This window comes from Sycon ciliatum, chromosome 8 (genome assembly GCF_964019385.1).
Source record: "Sycon ciliatum chromosome 8, ocSycCili1.1, whole genome shotgun sequence".
NCBI lineage: Eukaryota > Metazoa > Porifera > Calcarea > Leucosolenida > Sycettidae > Sycon > Sycon ciliatum.
Window position 1 is genome coordinate 14130722 of NC_088650.1, and position 22436 is coordinate 14153157.

A 22436-nucleotide genomic window follows, 5' to 3' on the forward strand; every position below is an offset into this window, starting at 1 on the left:
AGTGTGCATCGACACAGCAGAACCTGCAGCCTGACATATTATTCACGTCTACCCGCTGGCATGCCGCTATCCCCCCCCCCCCCAATCTATACTCTCTTGTATCATCATCCTTCAATGCGACGGACACCCGATAGACGGTCAGCCTTTGGGTCATCCTAATAAAGTTATTATTTAATTTTAATTATGTTGGATGGCACATGGTCGTCAATCTCCTGTACAGCACTATACTAGCGATGACTCATGGTGATTAATCTCCTGTACAGTACTATACTAGCGATGACTCATGGTGATTAATCTCCTGTACAGTACTATACTAGCGATGACTCATGGTGAATAATCTCCTGTGCAGTACTATACTAGCGATGACTCATGGTGAATAATCTCCTGTGCAGTACTATACTAGCGATGACTCATGGTGAATAATCTCCTGTACAGTACTATACCAGCGATGCCTCATGGTGATTAATTTCCTGTACAGTACTATACTAGCGATGACTCATGGTGATTAATCTCCTGTACAGTACTAAACTAGCGATGACTCATGGTGATTAATCTCCTGTACAGTACTATACTAGCGATGACTCATGGTGATTAATCTCCTGTACAGTACTAAACTAGCGATGACTCATGGTGAATAATCTCCTGTACAGTACTATACTAGCACTTACCAGCTTGTATCCATATGACTGCCGAGGTTGTTCCCTTAGGAATGACCACCTCCCGCTTGATATGCCGTGAGGAGTGGATCATCATGCCTGCAGAGGACAATGTGTGTGTGTGTGTGCGTGCATGCGTGCGTGTGTGTGCGTGTGTGTGTACGTGCATGTGTGAGCATGTATATGCATGGTTGCAAAACACACGTATCTCTGCATTAGATTGAATGATGTCATAAACTTTCTTCGCTCGGAGCCATTGCATAATTAGGCCTGGGAGGTGGCTTGCTGGTGGAGCCTACTTGAACGTCATGTGTGGCTTTCACGTAAACTACCAACAACACTGCCACGATATGCCCGGTGCAGCCCTAGACCGGTGAACACTGGGCTGCGAAATGGTGCAAGGCGCAAACTTAAGTGATGCAACTAGATTTCCTTGAGCAGGACTGTAGATGAAGCATGCCCCCCCCCCCCCCAACACACACACACACACACACACACATGCGCAGTCCTGCTCAATGAAGTTCGGTCGCGTCAGTCAAGTCTGCGCCTTGCATCTCTTCGCAGCCCAGTGTTTGCAGGTGTGGAGCTGCGCAACGCCCGGCGCGTACTTGACTGACGGATCTCCCTATGCTGGATTTCATTGAGCCGCACTGAAGGCTAGGTTCATAACTTTATTCCTGTAACGTTCACTCACAGCAAATACTATTCAATTACTTACCCATGCTTGCCTGCTTGCTCAGCTCATAGCAATCTGTTCTACGAATATACCGGTTTTGGAGGAATGCGACTTTCGCAAACACATTGATGTTTGCTCGCACTGCAGGCGGCGAGTCGTCTGAAAGAGAGAATTCAAAAAGCATATTGAAATTGCATTCGGTCGTGCAATCTGCATCGCGCGCGTACATGCTCCAATGCGCACACACGCGCGCGCGCACACACACACACACACAGATGCCACACACGCAATCGTGCCAAAAGACCTGGTGGATGCTGAGTGCTCCACAAGATTGTGCATGACATGATCATTACCTTTGAGGCGGGGGGGGGGGGATCAACCCCCGCCCCGGGGGAGGGGTGACCAAGAAGAGAACCGTTGTGGGGGTTGTGTGTGTGGGGGGGTTGTGTGGGTGGGGGTGGGGGGGGGGGAGGCTTGACAAAATAAGAGAATCGTTGTGGCACAAAGAACTGTCTCCGTATCTTTGTAAACTGATTTGGGGAAGAGGGAAGTGGAACAACTCCACTCACTCGCACAACACTTTCAGACATACTCTCACCTGTCAAGATAATGGAGGCGGCAATTGTCAATCGATTGCTCCCGGTTATGCCCAGCTTAGGGGTTATCGTCAAGTGGCGCGTGTCATTTGCCACTAGTGGTCCCCATGTGCTGGGGCGTTCACACAGCCCAACAGCTTTCAGTCTGCCGTCTGGCCAGGACTTGATCGGGTCATCGCCAGCCACTTCCGTAGGACAACCTTCTGAATTAATAACATCATCCAGCGTGTGTGTTCAGTCACCCACATGAACACACAAATGTGACACACACGCACACACACACATACGCACGCACACACACACACACCACATACATGCACACACATACAAGAAACGTGACAAAGAGATTCCAGGGTGTCCAATAGAGTGAGCAGCAGAGCTAACGTTAGTTGCAACAACACTAAGAGGGTTTAAACACGTGTTTTTACTCTTGAGTTTCACGCACGAAGTGATCACCAAAAAGTATACAATATTTGAATTGCATGTGCGCACAAGCTTGCTCTTCAGCACTTCACTCGCATCCCTGCTCCGTCGCGTGATGGGTTCTTTCTTACAATCATAGAGAGCCAGTAATTCTTCAAGAATAATGTTTTGGTTCAGTGCCAATTTCCGGTAGTTTTTCGATCAATAATCCCTGCTATGTCGGTAGTGACCCTAGTTTTCTGGTAAAATACCGGAAAAACCGGTTGGTTGGCAAGTATGTACAATGTAGATCTGGCACCATGCGGAAATGTGGTCAACTTGATGGAGCCCACTGAATCGAAGTGACGGTTCTTCTTGGATCAGACGAGACCATTCCACGCGTGTAGACAGCAGCACCGGAACAAATCACCAGCAACACTCCACGGCCGAAAGCAGTTACTCCTGACACGCTTAATTGTTTGTTACATGAAAGATCGCGGGAACTCATCAGGTGAGAACCAGTTGTTGCATGGATAATGAAGGTTGAGCATAGTAATACGTTCTATATTGCACGTCAGATATTTGGAGTAGTGTGCGTACACTAACGCATAATGATGGCGGCAAACTAACAGACGCGGAGTGGTCTTGACCGGAAGTAGCCCTATTACACCCTACTAGAGACAACTGCTAGTTCTAGCATCACAAGTGCCAAGCCAATCACGAGGAAAAAAAGAGGCACCCAATAGGGTAAAAATCCGTAAAAAAGAAAGAAAGAGGAAAAACACAGTGAAACGAGTTCTGAAGCAACTATCCGCGACTGTAACAATGTGATAAGCAGTCAGGAATTGCGTTAACAGGGCACAACACTAACAGGCTACTGAGACCTGTACATTTTGCCAAATTATTAGAGACCCACAACCCCCTCCCCTGGAATCCGCGCCCATGCACCGTGTGGAACGGAACGAAACAAGCTTGCCAGGAGTACAAGTATTTGGTAAGTTCTTGCTGTCGTGGTGTGTTGCTGGTGAATTGTTCGAAAAGAAGAACCATTACTATGGATGGACGAACGCTAGTAGTACGCTCTTCAACGTTTCTCTTCTGGAGCATGATACATTATCCAGCGTCAGCAGAACGCACAGCAACCCATGGCGTATAATGCCGGCAGAAAACCTGGCAGAATTTAGTGCTTTTCGGGTATGTTTCATGCATGTTTGGTTTGTGGATAAAGAAATGGAGCAGGATTCAAGTGGTGGTGGTGGTGATGGTGGTGGTGGTGGTGGTGGTGGGGTAGTGGTGGTGGTGGTGGTGGTGGTGGTGGTGGTGATGATGATAGTGCTGGTGGTGATAGTGCTGGTGGTGCGGGAATCATACAAGCGCCAGCACCACAGCTTTTTAACACGTTGCCATACCCTTAGAGTACGTTGATGTGTACGGTGTCTTAAGTTGCTGTTTGTTTGTTATTTTATTCCATAATTAGTCTCTGCTGGGATGACGACTACACCATAGCTCAGTGGTTAGAGCATCGCTGGCTAAAAGCGAGGGTCCCTGGTTCGAGTCCTGGTGGTGACAGTCAATTTTTTCTTCAGACTTTTCCCGTTTGTCTCTTTCCCTCAAACCAGTTAATATGTTATGACTTGGGGCTCCCCGCGTGCTAGTTTGTACGTGAAGTGTGTGGGTTACAGTGAGGGCTGCGTCCCACCCGCCTGTGTGGATTCACAGGAAGTGTGAGTTACGAAATCTGAAGAAAACGTTGAACGGCCTCTGCTGGGATGACGACTACACCATAGCTCAGTGGTTAGAGCATCGCTGGCTAAAAGCGAGGGTCCCTGGTTCGAGTCCTGGTGGTGACAGTCAATTTTTTCTTCAGACTTTTCCCGTTTGTCTCTTTCCCTCAAACCAGTTAATAATTAGTATTGTTCCTGTTTGTTTGGGTTTTGGTCATTTTCTCTATGAGGTCTTCTCCGATTGGTGGCCCCAAACTCATTGTGTTCCACTGCAGTTTGCGTTCCTTTTCATTGAGTTCCAGTGCACTTTGTGTTCATTTTCCTTTGTTTTCATTCTAATTGAATTTTGATGTATTGCGTTTTTGCTTGCCCGTACAAGAGGCTGTTCCATGTTAGTGGTGGTGGTGGTGGTGGTGGTGGTGGTGGTGGTGGTGGTGGTGGTGGTGGTAATGATGGAAGTGGTGGTGGTAGTGGTGGTGGTGGTGGTGGTGGAATGAAAGCTTTTAAAAGAAATTTCAGTGGTGCTGGCGATGGCTGTGGAGATGCTGCTGATACGGTAATGGCGGCGGTGCTGTTGCTGGTGGTGTGGTGCCGGTGGTGAAGGCACAGTTTTCCCTGCTCTTCCGGGTGTTGTGTGCGCATTCACAGGTAGCGGCTCAGTGTTACCTGCCGTTTTGTTGTTGGATTTGGTTTGCCCGGGTTGCGGGCCAGCGGGGACACTGTCTTGCCTTGCAACGGACAGGCCGCAAGCCCGGCGGAACCGGTCCGGTCGATCAGGCACTGGCCGGACCAGCATTTTGACCACCGATATGTGTTTAAGGCTGAGGAGGTCATGCCTGCCTGCCAGTCATATCCCTACTCAAAGTATGACGGACCATGGCATGGCCGGACCATACAGTCCAAAACTGCTTTCGCTGGACATGCAGTGAATGGATCATGCAATGTAAAGCGGACTTGGAACCACGGTTGACAACAAAAAGACGTGACTCCTAGAGATTAGTGACGAGTAGGTTTGTGTGAACCTGAACCGGGATGTTCACGATGACTCCAATTCCTTAGAACAGAAAAAGGGCCACGTAAAGCATGAGCTGATTGTTTAGTAGCTGCTGGTGGTGTTAGCGTAACTTGTGGTTCCTTGGTCCTTTTTCTTTTCTACAGATCCTTGCTGTACGTGCCCCGAGGCATGGCACCAATGCAAGCTGATGCTTCCCGGGTGAGATAGCCACCCTAAGAGACATGCCCGCCCGAATGGTGATGGCTGACAGACTCGCGTGGCTCGATAGTCCAGACGCGCACGCTGCAAGGAATCCAATTCCTTGTCTGGAGACAAGATTCGCTCATTCTACCAACAGAGAATGATGTTGCAATCGCCCGGCATGTGATGATACATGTGAAAGTGGACGTACATGTATAAGTAGTTATCTGATGGCATGTGATTATACATGTGCCAGTGGACGTATAAGTAGTTATCTGATTGCTCCGCCATATCTGGTGACAGTTGCATCATTACTAAGCCAGGGATCCTGTCACTACTTTGCACGTTTTTGTTGATGATGCCATTGCTGCCGTGAAGGTCACGCAAAGTACGTGTGCCTGTGAGTGTGAGCAGCTCCCGCAGGCTGCACCCTGTACACGCCACGGACCCGTACACCAATCAGCCTGGTACATGTATATGCCTAACACTAATGCGCGTCAAAGCCGGGGCTCTGCCAATCAGTGATGCTTGTAGTCAGCACTTTTTTTTACCACAGCGCGTCCTCGTCCTTGTAACATGCTGTCAACTGACCACCAAACAATCTGTGGCCGGCTGGTGGATGCAGACATGCAGAGTACCAACTCAGTTTAGCATTGTGGAAACCTCGAGAAGTAACACTAACAGAGCAGCTACACAGTGATCCGTCGAGACTTTTCCTTGCGCCAGTCACAAACCCAACGCATTGGATACGTGTAGAGGGTGTGTGGAATGAGACCGGAGAGCAGAGGCGAGGGAGCACAGTTCTAACTCAGTTTAAGATGATAATGATGCATGGTGCTGCAGAGTGCAGATGTCACAGTCTGTGCCGGTGAGGCAGTGTGAAAAATATGCTGGCGCCTTGAAGTGGTGGTAGCGTGGTCCAGCCTGATTGTGACCATTTTTAATGTGTGGCCAGTACATGACTGTGTTCTGCTTTTCTTTGCGGAGAGGTATCGGCTACGGAATGGTCTACTGTGTAAAATTAAAGTGATACAATACTGTACACCTCATGATGAGCACAATCACGCCACTAGTATTGTACAGGACTACCCAACTCCTACAGTGTCTAATCATGTCACCAGCTGCAGGACCAAGTCATTCATATACATGTACATGACTTTGTAGACATGCACAGCTGATATGGGAGGCAATTGTCTTCAGCATGCTTGATGGTGTGGCACACTCACCATGTACCATGTACACACAAGGAACACGGATAGAGTGATCAACACACTGCCGGATATCATGATGTGGAATTATGATTCAGTGTACATGTAGTTCGTATTACGATGCTGTGAAACGTATCCAGCCACTGTGCTCCGCATGCATTGTGTATCCTTCTATGCACTGTCTTTGAAGCCATGGTTTCGGATGAGCAAAGCCGCGGAGCCAGCATGCAAGACTGACCTCGACAGAAACGTACTACATGTAATAGTATAACCGGTACATGTACATGTAGTGATTCATGCACGGGCACAGTGCCATAGCACAGTCCTGCTTGATGAAATCCGATCAAGCAGGTGGATGCCAAGCCTTGCGTCCTAGACCTATGGACGCTGGGAGTGTAAACTGTTGCAGTGTGCAAACGTAACTGAAATGTCGGATTTCATTGAGCAGCATGACTGCACTTTGTCCTGGTACCGTGCTTCTCCTAGTTTTTGACAGCGTGACGCTTGGCCGGGCTGGCCAGCTCTCATGATGTCTCAACTTCTTCAAATCGTGTGACACCCGCCACGGCCAATAATGCAGAGTAAGTGCGTTTGTCACACGCTCCCCGGATTTAGTCATTGGCTCCTTGTATCATGCTTTCAAAGTCACGTGTGTAGTAGACAATACGAATAGTACAATGCGCAATGCTTTTGTTACCTCGCTGATCACGGGAAGTCTCCGAGGCGCCGAGCGGAAGCCAAGCTGGACGATGTGACCTTGATCATCGGGCATCTCGTTAGCGACATCACGGCTAAAGCACTGGTACGGTACCACTAGTAGTGTTGAAGAAGTAATACTAATGTTCAAAGGTCATCACTATGGTCAAAGTCTATGGTAAGATAAATGTACTTGTAACCGGTACCGTCAGCACACTGTCGAGTCTGCCTATATATCAGCATTGCTCTGACCGCTGTAGTCAAAGCGTTTGGCGTAGTGACGGTACGCATCTCCTCTCCCTCTTTGTCTACTCGTATATTGCGACCGAGGGAATTATCTCCGGGAGTCTTTTCCGCTTAGTCTCTTTTTTCGTCTCTCAACTGCTTTTGAATGAATCCCTTATCCCGTATGCCACGTAGTGTGCAGTATACTAGTAGAGAGCGTTGAGCGTGACAGAAACAGGACAGGATGAGCAGATTAGCAGCCATAACATCTACATCTACATGACATTGCACAGTAGTGGTCAATGAAATCCGATCAGGTCTGTCCAGTAAGGTCTGGCCGTTGTGCAAAACTAGACCTACGCACACTGGGCTGCGAGATGGAGCAGGGTGTGAACTTGACCCCCCAGACCGGATTTCGGCGATCAGCCCTGTATCAGTTTACATGCACATGTATGTTGCTAGGATTGGCCCAGAGGCCATGAGTCGACGGTCATGATACAAGGTAGACTGTAGCGGTGTTGCCTGGTGTGCATGCCATGAAAGCATGGCAGCCCGTTAGTTAGTGAACTCTAGACAGGACTGATCCCAGACCCTGGCCATGTGTTGGCACGGTATATTAAATATTATTAGTGACTGCAGCCTCCAACCGGTACTTATCAGGAGACAGCCACCCACAGGCACTGGGGTCAAGCCGTCCATCACGCCATAATCAACAGCAGGTCCTGGACGTGTGGTGCTCGTCAAGCTGGTCTTCAGAAGACAGTTGGCAGCTTCTTGATTGCCGTAGGTTCCAGAGTTGCGTCAACTCGTCTCCGTCTAGGTTTTGATTGGTCAGCCAGTGCAGTGTGCAGTGTGTAGTGGTAAGTGAGCCGGAACTTAGCAGACTTGGTGAGTTGTGCAAGACAATCCTGCTACTGACTGCGCTAGCTCGCACTCTACAGTGCCAATGTGCCATGCTTACCGGCTCCGAAGTATACCTACGTTCCTACCACACCTTGATCCCGAGACCATTGGCATTGGGCGGGGGAGCGCACTTCACCTCACCGGCACAGCTCAATAGCACCTACACGCCGTTTGTAGTCCCCTATGTTCTCTTGATGTTATTGTTGTGGTTCTCTACCATTCTATGTAGGCATGTGCACTTTCATAAAATTAGAAAAAAACACACAAAACAAAACACTCGTGCGTCGTGGTATCCCATTATACCTTGGCCTGTACGTGTACATCATTTTGCGGACGTTACCATGGTTACTCGTTAGTACAATGCATACGTGTACGTGCTGACATGAGCACAAGTCGCCAGTAAAACCGGTTTCAGCGACCACACTCGTATGATGCAACCTGCCTTGTGCGACCGGCTACTTCAGGAGTCAGGTCCCGGATGGCTGCAGTATTATGCAGTATTCGTTTTGCAGCCTTTCCGCACAGGGACTCCTGACACCTCACCTCTCTAAATGTACGAATGCACGATGTGCAACCACGGAAGGATGGGGGTCCAGGTATTATGTGCCCATTGCTTGGCTGTCCTCGAAAGGGATCACGAGACTGGACCTCGGCGAAGGCCCTAGAGGTGTTGCCGGCAGCCCCCCGTGCTAGCGAAGATGTTTGACAAATTCCAGTTGAAAACTTCGGTGTGATACGAAATTTACAATACGGTCATAAACATTAATATGTAAAATTGGTACATCCCCTTCGTCAGTGTATACCTGTTAAACAACGAATACTGTTGCGATCCTCGCACGGGATTGCAAGGTCTCAGTCATGGGTTTCTGGAACATGCAGTTTCCAGTGTCATTCGTCTTCGCTCTTCTGTCGTCCAAGGGGATAGTAGAGGTGACGCAAATGCCACCATGCATAGTAATGTTACCCGCCAATCAATCGGACAGAAAAAGATTGTGATGAGGGATCCCCTTTGCACAAGTCACTTGTCTTTAGTGCAGAGAGTGGCTTGAGGGTTACCCGTTGCAGGCCAACAACAGGCTGAATGTGAATGCTCGGTTGTCATGAATTTGTAAACAAACTCTGGCCTTGACAGCTGCCTACCCGCAAGTGATCTTGAACGAGATTCGAGTTACGTCTTCTCTGGGACTGGATGTGCTCATAATGTCAACATATCCTGGGAAATGTGATCGCTTCTCTTGCACAATCTGACACCTACAGCTCGCGTCTCGGAGCCAGCTGTCATGCTTTGGGCAGGAAAATGAGTGCATCAAAACGCTGGAGGCTCTGAAACAGGCATTCAGGCCCAATCAGTACCAGAAATCTGCACGAAACGGATTCATTGAAGGTCAAACACCCACGGCTAAAACTCGGCTAGGAAGCCTAGATCCAAGGCATGTACATGTGTATAGCCTATTCATTGCATCCATACTGACTGATAATATGTGGCTAGAAATTGACCGCTCATCAAGTCCTTTCATCCAATACAGTCCCCACTGGATTTTGAAAACCCACTTTTGTCCGAATTAGTGTTCAAAACCTCTCATGAAAATCACAACTCCTAGCTTGGATATGCTTGTCAAGATGTTTTGCCGCGGTCTACCGGTCCCTCAAAAAATATTTCACGGTTCTCTTGAGACTCAGTTATACTGAACTTTCAGCATCCGTAGCAACGTCCCCACCCTGCAAAGCTCAAAGACGCAGATCCACATGTACAATGTAGCTCCTACAGCAATGGGAGGTGAGTAGACCAGCCCACCAGCAAAGTGGTCAAAGAACGAAAATCCCATTCGCGAAATCCACACCTTTACACAGTTGTATCACTCCCTGAAGGTCAGGGTGCCGGATTCATCACAATCTACATGTACATATACAAATGTAGTCATGTGCCTACAACACGCGCGGCATCAGTACAGTCGCTGCTTCCAAGCTCCTTGCCTGTTGCCTGATGATTGTGGGTCAGTTAATTAAACCATGCAACTCGCCGAGTCACCGTAACACTCATCCCTTGCTTTCCTTTGTGTGGTACTAGTACTTCTTGTGTACAGTATTCGGCTCTGCCCATCACATGCATTCAGCGCTCTCTAGTCTAGTCTAGTCTCTGTTAGTCTAGCACTAGCACTAGTACTAGTAGTAACGTCAGTAGCAGGCTAAACTGGTACTACTGACTACACTACACCATTGTATACATGTACCTCCTCTGGCTCTGTACAATCATGCTGTACATGCACAGTACTGGCCGAAGAAATCCAACCTCATGAATAAAATAGCGCCCGCGGCTTCGCAGCCGTAGCAATACACACACGTACACTGGTCTGGGCACTCCGACTAGCAATACACACACGTACACACACGTACACGTACACTGGTCTGGGCACTCCGACTGGGAACTACGTTATTCGTGAGGTTGGATTTTTCTGGCCAGCCTTGTACATGACTGGCGATCCTGACGGGCTCTGCGCGCAGGCCACAGGGCACATTGGGATTCACAATGTGACATGACAGGCGCCCTGCTACAGCATGATGGAAAGGACGAGGACACGTTGACATGTAACTTGTAAGCAGCCAGGGCCTGACAGGGATTCTACCTTTTCCGTACTGTCAAAAAATGACTGAACAGCGTGCATGTGCTGCACCAGTCACGTTTCACTGTCAGTTGCATGAACACAAGAATACGTACGTGCTTCCTCCACAGTGCTATACACATGTGTGTGTGTGCGTGTGTGTGCGTGTGTGTGTGTGTGTGTGTGTGTGTGTGTGTGTGTGTGTGTGTGTGTGTGTGTGTGTGTGTATGTGTGTGTGTGTGTGTGTGTGTGTGTGTGCGGTGCGTGTCATTACCACGTTGCCTCAAGCACAGAATAATGTACATGTACCACACAACACTACCCCCCCCCCCCAACACACACACACAAGCAAAGCATAAGCAATGTAGATCTACATGACAATCATGCACATCAATACGTTTTGTTAGGTACCTCCTCAACACATTATTGTATCCTCGCTGAACCACATTGTACCACTTCGTACCAGCGATATCCTTGCGGCTAGCAATTTAACGCAAGCGTTGCACTCCCCCTCCCCCCCCTCCCTTCTTCCACCTCTTCCATAGCGTGTGAGTGAGCGGTGAATAGGTGCGTCAGCTAAGAGAAAAATTAATCACACCACCACTGCTCGTAAAGCTTTGCGGTCTCACAAGTCGACTTGCCTGCCCGATCGTGGTGTATGGTTAGGTGACTCACACAGGTTGCCTGTCAGCAACCATCTGTCTCCTGTCTGCCGTGAACAGTGAGCTGCGCGGGGTGCATGACACCAGGTCTACGGGATAGCAGCGAATGTGTTTCCTTGCAGCCACGGCCACCAATCCTTGGAAGTATTGTAGCGGCTACTAGTACTGGTAGTACTGGTACTAACGGCCGAGATGCTTACGTCAGCCAAAATAGTGTAGTGGTGCACCTACAAATGATCGGGCAGCGATAACTATCGTTGGGGCCGCGTTGGCGACGCGGGCACGTACATGTACTTGCGTAGCTGCGCCGCAAGCGTTTCCATGCGCAACAACTCGACAAAGCTTGCCGGGCACGTAGCCGTTGAGCGTGCTAATGCGCTTGTTCGATTGCCTGGTGATTATGCAGTCATCCTGTACCAAGCTGTCGCCGAAATAGGAGAGAAAAGTTTTAGGATGGAACTACACGCCCTAATCTTTCCGCCAGAGAAAAGCGCGCGTACAGTCATCACCAAGCCCCATACGGCGTTGAAAACCCTCACACATGTAGGAGTCATGGTCGTTGGAATGCTTAGACGAGAGAGCCCAAGTACGGTATGAAGAGCTCCTGTTGGCGGACACCATCTTTTTCTTTTGCGCATCTGCCATATCGCAGGCAGCCAACCACATCACAGATCTAATCATCGTCCGCCAGGTGCCTTACGCTGCTGGAAAAAAACGCAAGGCGACACCTATCATATAGAGAGCGCAGGCCCTGGCGCCAAGCAGTTTCACACCTCCTGTAACCAGACACCATGGGCCATGGCGAACAGACAATGGCGCAGATCTCAGCGCGAGTAAACATGGGCTCTTGTACATTCTTCACACCTCGCAATTTGGAACAATTTTCACACAGTTCGACTGGGTCTTGCAGTGGCCAAACCCGGTAGAGTGGCAGATGGCAACTATTTAGAATGGCGAGTAACAGCACGCAGATGGGCAGGCGCCATGGGTCTTTGTTTGAAATTTGTCCTCGTCTCATGCAACACATGTTGTATGTGAACGCTAGTTGGCCTGCCCCGAGACGCTAGCTATTGATCAGACAAATGACAAAGGTATCAGGGACACGTACACTCACAATATGGCCCTGGCCCTGGCCACGACAGACCGTTAAGAGAATGGGCGTCTCGGATCAAACCAATCAGCCGTGAGACAACTCTACAACAATTGTTCTAGTCAGCGACGGGTTGACAACGTCGTTTACCTTTTTGATCCCGAGCTTCCGAGGTAAGCGCTGTCATCATCATCATCAGCAGCACGCCGCAAAGAAGGGTCGGTAGATTCTTCTTCCATAGCTCCATTCTGCGATGCCACTAGCAACTGCGGAAAGAGTGCCCTAGAGAGAGAGAGAAAGGGAGGGAGGGTGAAAGAGAACTCCTCTGAACCGGCGACAAGAAGTACAACAGGAACTCGAAGCAAGTGGTGAGATATGAAGTCCCTTCGCCGAACTATAGCCGGAGTAATGAGAGTTGCGTTCGGAAGCTCGGGCATCGTGGATTCACCCATGCACCGGAGTGTGGTGTTGCGCGTTGGCTGGGCGCGCAGGTACGAACAGTAGGGGATGAGCCGGTGATATCCGTGAATGCGTGTCAAGGCGTTTTGTTACCAGCATAACTCGTTTACGAGTTTCCTACGCTCCACGAGCCTGTGTGTGACTTTGACGTGCTGCGGGGGCTTCACGACTCGAGTCGCTGCATTACTGATTACTGCCACAAGCTGTTACAACTGTCGACCGGCCACCCAGAGCGATACACCATACCTAAAGATAGAATAGAACTGAATGATCAGAATGATGTCACACGAGGAGGTTTTGACAATGATGTGCACGAGCTGACTGGATGATTGTAGCAGGGTATCCGTCGGTTGGCATTGCGCGACTTCTTCCCTGTATGGCCTCGTGACAGTCACGCATTTCGAAATCGGCTGGAGCTAAGTAGTCGGCCCGGATGAAATTCTTTGGCAATGAGGAAGGTCAACTATGGTCAAGCAAATCATCTATGCATGTCACAGTGTGACATTTGTGTGAGTGCGGGCTTTGGGTGATATTCCGCCCGTAAGGCAACTTTTCGCTCGCTGTCATGTTGGTGTACCAAGAAACTTCTCCTCGGATGTGGTGTGCGAACGGACGAACCCTTCAATCAATTTCCAATGTCAGATTTCGAAGCGCAAGTGGAAAAATCATACCGCGAAACCTCTCAACTCAAGCGAGTCTAACAGAATACGCGAAAGTACGACTGTGTTCATCCGCATACTGTAGCTAGTACTTCAGCAGCCGCAGTTCAATTCGCCATGAGCTCATTGCAAACATGTACTTGTACGTTGATTACTCCCGTTGGTATGCCCTACACGTCTTGCAGGGTAGGGTCTGTTCGGTATGCCCCACAAGTCTTGCAGGGTACGAGGTGATTTGTAAAAAATGTACATGGCATATTATTTTACAAATCGAGTAAAATATCATTGTTGAGGGCGATTGCATTCTTCCCATGAAGTGTTTTGGTTAGTTCGACAGACAAGTGAGTTGCCATTGTAATGTAGTTTGTAAGCATCATGAGCGTTTAGCGGAATTGATTCTTCCACGGCCTTGTGAGATATCAATCATGGATCGAAGTTCGTGAACTTGTGGTAAATGAGGTAAAATATCCCTCAATGGATGCTTGAAGGACGTCCAAGAGCCAGCGAGCATATTCTACGGCAGGTGGAAACCCTAGGCTGGTCACCTATGCCAGCATTGAGTCTGTCACACCGTCAAAGTAGCATGGCTGAAGAAGAGATTAGCCAAAAGGTGAAGGTCAGAAACTGCAATTTTGACAAAAAGTGTCTTTCACTCACCTATCATGAAAGGTGATTCAAATCCAAATCCGAAGCTGCTGATGCTCATGGCATACAGGTAAATAATTAGCTGTTCAGTAGATCTACGTGGCATTTTTGCGCTAGTTTCTCTGACGCCTCCCAGGGCCTTTGCGATGCACTAGCATCGTGTGCAAGGCGTTTAGCCTCCACGTACGTGCACCCAGCATCTTTGTCGGCTTTCACTGCGTGCAGATTGATAGCGTTGGACAAGCAACCCGGTGTCCGGCCGATTGGAATAGGTGAGGTCGCTCGACGCATTATAAGCAAGGCCATCCTCTCCGTCGTAGGCCAAGCCGTTCAGGAGGCGGTTGGGTGTATACAGCTATGCGCTGGCCAGGATTGCGGTATAGAGGCGGGAATACATGCGATGCAGCAGGCCTTTGAGCTGGATGACACCGAAGGAATTCTGATGGCGGATGCAAGTAATGCGTTCAACAGACTAAATCGACAGACTTGCTTAAGAAATGTTCGGCACTTGTGTCCATCACTTGCTACCGTTCTTATTAATACCTACCGTGATCCAGCTCATCTCTACGTGGACGGTGAAAGTATCCTGTCGCAAGAAGGGACAACACAGGGTGATCCCCTTGCAATGTACATGTACGCGTTGGGAATAATGCCCTTGATACGTTTGGCGGATGAGGCGGGTGCGGTGCAGTCATGGTTCGCGGACGATTCATCCGCTGCTGCTCGTCTTCGCAGACTCCGTCTATGGTGGGACATAATGGACAAGAGAGGACCGGCATATGGATATTACGTAAACCCAAAGAAATCGGTCCTTGTCGTCAAGGAAAGGTGTTACCAGGAGGCGACTGAATTGTTTCGAGACACTGGTGTAATGATAACGGACGAGGGATCACGATATCTTGGCGCAGCAATCGGAAGGGACAGCTTTCTTCAAAGCTATATCAAAACAAAGGTGGACGAATGGATGGGGGAACTGAAGAAGCTAGCAGTATTTGCACAAACCCAGCCGCAGGCTGCGTATTCTGCGTATGTGACGGGCCTCAGGGGTAGATGGGCGTTCCTCTGTCGTACCATGAAGGTACCCGAACCCATGTTCCAACCGCTGGAGGACATTGTGAAGTCTGAACTGATTCCCGCCTTAACTTGCCGTGCACCCCAGGCGACACCCTCCGACGGCTTATGGCTTTGCCGTGTCGTCTGGGTGGGCTCGGTTTGATTAACCCTGTGTCCCTATGCCAACAATACGACTCGTCGGTTCGGATGACCAACCCTTTGTCTCGGAGAATCTTGTCAGGGGATGGCTCCATCGGTGACTCGGTAGTGTTAATCAGATCGGCCAAGAGAGACGCCAAGGCATCTTCTCGACGTCATCAGAAACTGGAATTCGACGCGATATCGGGCAGTGCGTCGGAGTCGCTACGACATGTCATAGACGTCGCGAAGGAGAAAGGGTCGTCGAGCTGGCTGACGTGCCGTCCACTTAAGAAATATCATTTTAATTTAACAAAGGGAGAGTTTTGGGACGGACTCTGCCTCCGTTACGGATGGACACCGGCCAGGGTACCGTCACACTGCTCTTGCGGCCAAGAGGCAACTGTCGCGCATTCCCTGTCGTGCCCCTATGGAGGGTTTCCCTCCATTAGACACAATGGTATTCGGGACGTCACGGCCCGGCTGCTGGACGAGGTGTGCACCAGTGTGTCCATCGAGCCCTTGCTGCAACCGCTGACGGGGGAGCGTCTTCGCTACCGGACCGCAAATGTGGAAGACCGTGCCCGGTTGGATGTCGCTGCCAATGGTTTGTGGGGCAGTCGTTTTGAGCGTACACTTATTGATATACGGGTTTTTAATCCTCACTCACGCTCAAATCGATCTGCACCACATACTATTGTGTATCAGCGACATGAAAAAGAAAAGAGAAGGCACTATGAGGAGCGGGTGGAGGCAGGTTGAGCAAGCCTCCTTTGTTCCGGCGGTCATGTCAGCCAGTGGCGGAATGGGTCCGGCATCAACAGCACTGTACAAACGAATTGCTCATCTGTTGGCGGAGAAGAGGGGTGAGCATTACTCTCATGTTATGGCATTTGTTAGATGCAGGATTTCCTTCAGCCTTCTGAAATCCTGTATCATGTGCATTCGCGGTTGTAGGCGTTTAAATTTTGGTTTGAAATTTGCACCCTCCTGCGGAGCCCACGCTGCTTTGGCAGTGGCGGAGGCTCGCTTGCCGACGTAACCGTCGGAGATCATCATGAACAATGGACTGACTAATTATTCACTTGTCCTGTCTTTATAAATAACATGTTATTGCATATGTTCTTGGTTTAGTTTTTGGCCTTTTTCGTGCTTTGGAGTTGATAACATTTTCCTCACTGTCAAAAAAAAAAAAAAAAAAGTAGATCTACGTATGAAACTCAGCTTGCTAGCTCAGAAGTGCTGGTAGAGATCACGATGGCAAAGTGCAAATGCAGGAAATGCGGCATGAATGTATGTTGGGTGTTGACGGCGGAGCACCCATTGAGGGTGGTCTGCAGTCTTCTTCCAACACAGAAGTAAATGCATCAGGTGAAGGAGTCACTGCACTTGTCTTGGAGAGTATGGAAGCCTCAACATTGTCAGTATGTGCCGGTTAAATGCACTGTGGCCCATATGCACGAAGGCACCCTGTCGTGGGACGGCTGGCGCGCATCATGGATGGTATCTTTGCTTAGTGTGGTTATTTCACGCATGAGGATGCACTGCAAGTTGAAAGAAATGGAGCAGCAAGACAAGGTCTGCGTGCTCATGCTCTACAATGCCGGCAGGCGGTCAAAGATACCCTACCGTTTTGAACCGCAGTTGACGACATACAGAAACCAATACGTTGGGCAACCTCCAAAAACCAGTCTGCTTTCTCTGCATGTGGCTTGCTTCAGATGTATCTTGATTTCCCATTGCAAGCTTATTGACACATTTAGGTCATATTTGTTCATGTTAGACCCTATTTTACTGCCTTGTAAAATTTTGTACACACTTTTTCTGGGTGAAAAAATGCATGCAAAGTAAACCCCACACTGTGTCTCTCATGTTTGTGGTGTTCGATCAAGAAGTACATACGTGGATAGAGGATATACATAGTGACAGAATGAGACCATGCACACTTCAAAACTCGACAGGGCACCGGAATGATAACCTTTTTTACTTTCATGTAAAAATTATTACAAATCACCTCGTAGGGACTGTTCGGAATGCCCTTCAAGTCTTGCAGGGTAGGGTCTGTTCGGAATTTCACAGGAAACGTCGGAAGAGAGGTCCCGTCGACTCCAGAACAATAAGCGTGAACGGGCGAGTTAGCGCCGGTCACAGGAAACGTCGGAAGAGAGATCCCGTCGACTCCAGAACGCCCGTGATCGGCAGTGTCAGCGCCGGTCCCAGGAAACGTCAGGACAGACCTCCCGTCGACTGCAGAACGCCCGTGATCGTCAGAGTCAGCGCCGGTCCATGGAACGTCAGAACAAACATCCCGTCCGACTCCAGAACGCCCATGATCGGCAGAGTCAGCGCCGGTCCCGTAGCTATGCAGAAAAACGTTACTTCAGAAACTCATTGAAACGTTTTTTGCAATCCAATGATGTAGCTAATCAAACAGTTTTAACAACATGCACGATGAGCTAGGCAACAAAGCATAGCGTAGGGCCCTGAGCTTCCGAGCTCTCTCGTTAATTTATTTTTTCAGGGAGAAGGTGGACAGCCCGAATGTGCCGGGTCTGAATGAAAAAATAAAAGGAAGATGCTAAAACATTCTGTAGGGAGTAGCTCGACTTACTGCAGGTTGTTCTGTTCTCCCTCCCTGACCCCCTGTACCGTAGTACAGTTCGTCAATTATCATGTAGCGGTATCTTGTGCAACCCTTCGCCACCATCTTATTGCATGTAGGTCGTTATCCCGTTTGAATGTTTTAGGCCAAGCCAAAGAATATACTTCATGACCACCGTTTGTTCTAGAAAAAATGGAGAGGGCGGATTTTTATTTTTATCATTGCAAAGGACAGCTGGCCAGAATACCGTATAAGAAGTACAATAACATCCAGCCAACCAGCAACAACATCAGAGTGTATTACGCAACTTGCCCCAGGCGAATTCCAACAGAATTGGTTTCAAAAAGGTTTTTTCTTTTTGATTTCCAATCCGCCTGAAATTACATTACCGTTTTCCACAATCCGCTGTCGCCATCGTTGTCGAAGCAAAATTCTCATGGATGATTCTGAGGAAAGACAAGCCGCCCTTGCTTTGTATCATAATGGTTCAATGATCAAAAATACGGGCGTCATGCGTGTTGGCTGGGTTGCTGATTTCAACGGTTTCCGCACCAGTTTTGATGAATTCTGCCCGTTGACTTTCACGAAAATAATGTCCTTGACAGATGGAGCTGTCAGAATGCGGGAATGAGATCTGCAGACCCTTGGTCGGGCCAAGCGATGCTCGCGTCAAACGGCCAGTCAAAACAGTCCAGTAATGGTGCTGCTTGCATTGAGCAAGGACAAAAAGACTGTCCTGTAGACACATGTGCATGCTGTCACCACCCGCATTTGTCCTGCTCACCGGCTCACAGTGGTTCTGGCCTCGTATAGACCCTCCACAGTTGACCGGCCTTTCGCTCTCCAAGATCAACCAGTCCGCATATCCTTTAATACACGCCTCTCCTTTGCTCATTCTGTTACTGCCCAGACCTTTGCACACAGCACTGGTGTGCTGTAGCCTCTTGTGCGGGCAAACACAATTCTCCGAAAGAAAAAGGACCAAGGAACTACAAGTCACGCTATAATGTCCACTAACACCACCAGTTACTAAACAATCAGCTCATGCGATAACATTCCTCGACACTGACCGATGGTCCTTATGCTATTTCTATAACTTAGAACCTTCCTAGTTGGAAGGCTGTTGGAGTGCGCATCCAAAAAGATGTGCTAGAGCTGTTAGTCAGCTCGTCGTAGAACGTCAGTACCGTCGGTCAATGTCGTGCAATGTTATCGCATGAGCTGGTTGCTTAGTAACTGGTGCTGTTAGTGGACATTATAGCGTATTTTGTAGGTTCTTGGTCCTTTTTTTCTTTTCTATGAATTAATCCTTGGCTCTCCATCCGAGTCAATTCCCTAAAAGAAACACAATGGATGAAAAACCAATACAAATGCAAACTCAGAAAACCAGAAAAGGAAAATATGTAACCCAAAAGAAAGTGACGAAACACTATGTATGTAATGTAGTTCCGCTCCAAAACTACAACAGCACCCAATACAGATAAAATACAACAGAGAGCGGAGTCCTCCGGTTCGATAGAGTGCTCAATGCAGAAGCAGAGCAGTAACACACGAGTCACAGAGTACCGCGCGTCTGGTTTGTTTTGTATAATTTAGGATTCCCCAGAGGCCGTTTAGGCCTATCGAGGGGGTCTCCATTCTGTAGAGTTTTAAAATTAAGATGAGAATATGAGAATACAAAGTGAGCAGAGAAGGAGAAATAACACGACGAATAGGACAACTGAGAGTGAGCAAATCAATGAGGAAAACAAGGAATATCAGTGAATACCTTTGCAGTTCAGTTGCTCTACATTGGATTTTGAAAAGTGAGGCACGCGTTTTTCGGGCTCTCCTTTTTTCCCCTTTTTTGCAGCCCAGCCGGCATCAGGCCGGACTGGAAGAAGACGAGATCAGTGATTAGAAATAGAAGTAGAGTAGTGTCGGAAACTTGCCATGCCCGGAGCTACCACGAGAACTAACTCTCGTGTATCCGCCTTGACTGAATCTGAGACAAAAATGTTGGGCTCCCTGCCTAGTATCGAGTCGGATGTATCGGCAGTGCTAAAAAGTCCACCCAGCCCTAGCGCTAAGGACCAGACCTGGACCAGGACTTCATCCAATGGCAGGACACTGCCAACTCAGCCAACCTGAAGATATAACTGGAGCCCCAGTCAGCTCCAGACCAAACAGCAACCAAGCAACTCAGCAGCCAAGCAAGCTTCTTCCTCCAACCAGAGTATCCAAAAGTCCAACCAGCACCTAGATCAACAAGTGTCATACTATGGTTCTGGCTAGATTAACTCTTCTTTTTCTTGCTTTTTTTGGAGCGTCAACTCTCGCTTTTGCCGCTCTGGCGGCAAGTTACTATGGAGATTCGGATTATAATCCCAGGATTATTTCGATTTAGCCGCAGTCTGACCGGGCCCTTAGCAAAGCGAATGCTAACCGAGTCCGGATACAGCACATCAATAATTTTCTCCATATTTCTTGTTGTCGTTGCTAGCCAGCATATATGATACCGCACAAACGCTTGAGAAATCGGTTGGTTTCTGGCACATCCGGTCGTGGAGAAGATGAGGGGAGTGAAGGTCCCACGATCGACATGTATGATACACTCGGCGTATTCCAACTTCTTTCTCCGTTCGTGTTCGAGGAGAATTGGGTCAACTGTTTTCTTTGCATATGACGCAGCATCCAGATGAAAACCTCCAACATCCACACATGCGCTCTGGGCCCTGGTCCAGAAACCTCGCACCTTTATGTCAGTTCTTGCGTCATCCGCAACATTCGTGTTGGCTGCTCGGAATACTCCAATGGCTCCCGCCACTCCTTACGTCGCGTCCCAGCGTGTCCCCGTCAAAAATGTGAACTGCTGTAGGCAATGAAGCCAGTGTAGGATGGAGGCGAATGCACAGTTTGATGATGCTTCAATAAGTCCATTCACCGTTGCACGGAATTAATTTTGTAAGAAGAGTAGTGGCTCAACTGCTCATTCGTCAACTACGGAATTCCGGAACCCTACCAGCGCCCGAGTCATACTTTCGAAGATGATCGGCCCAAATGGTCGAACAAGCACCTCTCCGGCATCCATTGGCAACTTATTGAACCACCACTTCGTCAGTGCTGGCGTACAGGTCGACCCTAATGCTCCCATTCCCACTATTTACTCCCCACCTCCACCAGAAACTACAGTGCTGGCAACTGAAATCCGACCCCTTAGCGATGCGTTCGCATTCTAGCGGTCTCAATTTCGTTTCATGTTGGGTCTTTGCGATGTGAGCGCACCGCTCAGTGGTCGGATTTCAGTTACCAGCACTGTACATTGCACTCCCTGATCATTACCTCATCGACTGTTTACAAGTATAATTTTTGCAAGGCTGCCTCTGAACAAATCCCTGGGAGCTGATCGGATCACCAATGAGATCCTCAGGAAACTGAGGTACACAATTGCCTGCCCACTATCCATTCTTTTTAACCTATTTCTCTCCTCTGTCACACTCCCGTCACACTCCCGTCACATGATGGAAGTCAGCCACTCTCAGTCCAGTGTTGTCTGAAGATTGCCATCTGGCATGAAACTATTTTAAAGATTACAACAAACCAGACGAGTGGTACTCTGTGGCTCGTGTGTTACTGCTCTGCTTCTGCATTGAGCACTCTATCGGACCGGGGGACTCCGCTCTCTGTCATTCTAGTGTACAAAATTAAGGCTACAAGAACAACCTCTCCAATTATCGACCAATCTCCCTCCGGTCCTGTGTTTCCAAACTACCAGAGAGAATAGTGTACGACCGCTTATATGACCATCTCTCCCCTCTTCTTCACCCCTCACAATCTGGCTTTCGTCGTAAAGACAACACATTCCTGAAATTGTCCCGCACAATTCAAGACATATGCTCTCTGAAAGACCAGCGGCAGGTCTCCCGCATCTGTTTCTTCGACCTCTCCAATGCCTTTGACACCGTGTGGCACAAGGCACAAGGGCCTCATCGCCAAATTTCGTGCTAACAGTACCTCTGTAACAGTCCAACTAACTTCAGTAGTGATTCTTGGAATAAGCAATGATCCTTGCCATAATGCATTCTTATATACATGAACAAGCAATGATGGACATAACACCTAACAGCAGCAGCGTGATAATAGCAGGTGATAAGTGTATCCTATTCCTAGTGTTAGTAGTAACAGTGAATCTGTTACACCATTCCCCCCTCTCAACTGTCAGAACAGTACCAATTCGAAGGAACAGTTATGGTAACTAATGATCATGC

The 22436-nt window shown here is 48.7% G+C and overlaps 1 long non-coding RNA gene across 1 annotated transcript; it reads right to left on the bottom strand.

The window, feature by feature from the left end:
• Window positions 1–667: 667 nt before the first annotated feature.
• On the bottom strand, window positions 668–13044 carry LOC135823046 (uncharacterized). Its single transcript, XR_010554597.1, has 4 exons — window positions 12784–13044; window positions 1931–2131; window positions 1375–1491; window positions 668–755 (listed from the first exon to the last, which is right to left on the bottom strand). It is a non-coding gene; the product is annotated as an uncharacterized LOC135823046 (long non-coding RNA).
• Between the last annotated feature and the right edge of the window lie 9392 nt (window positions 13045–22436).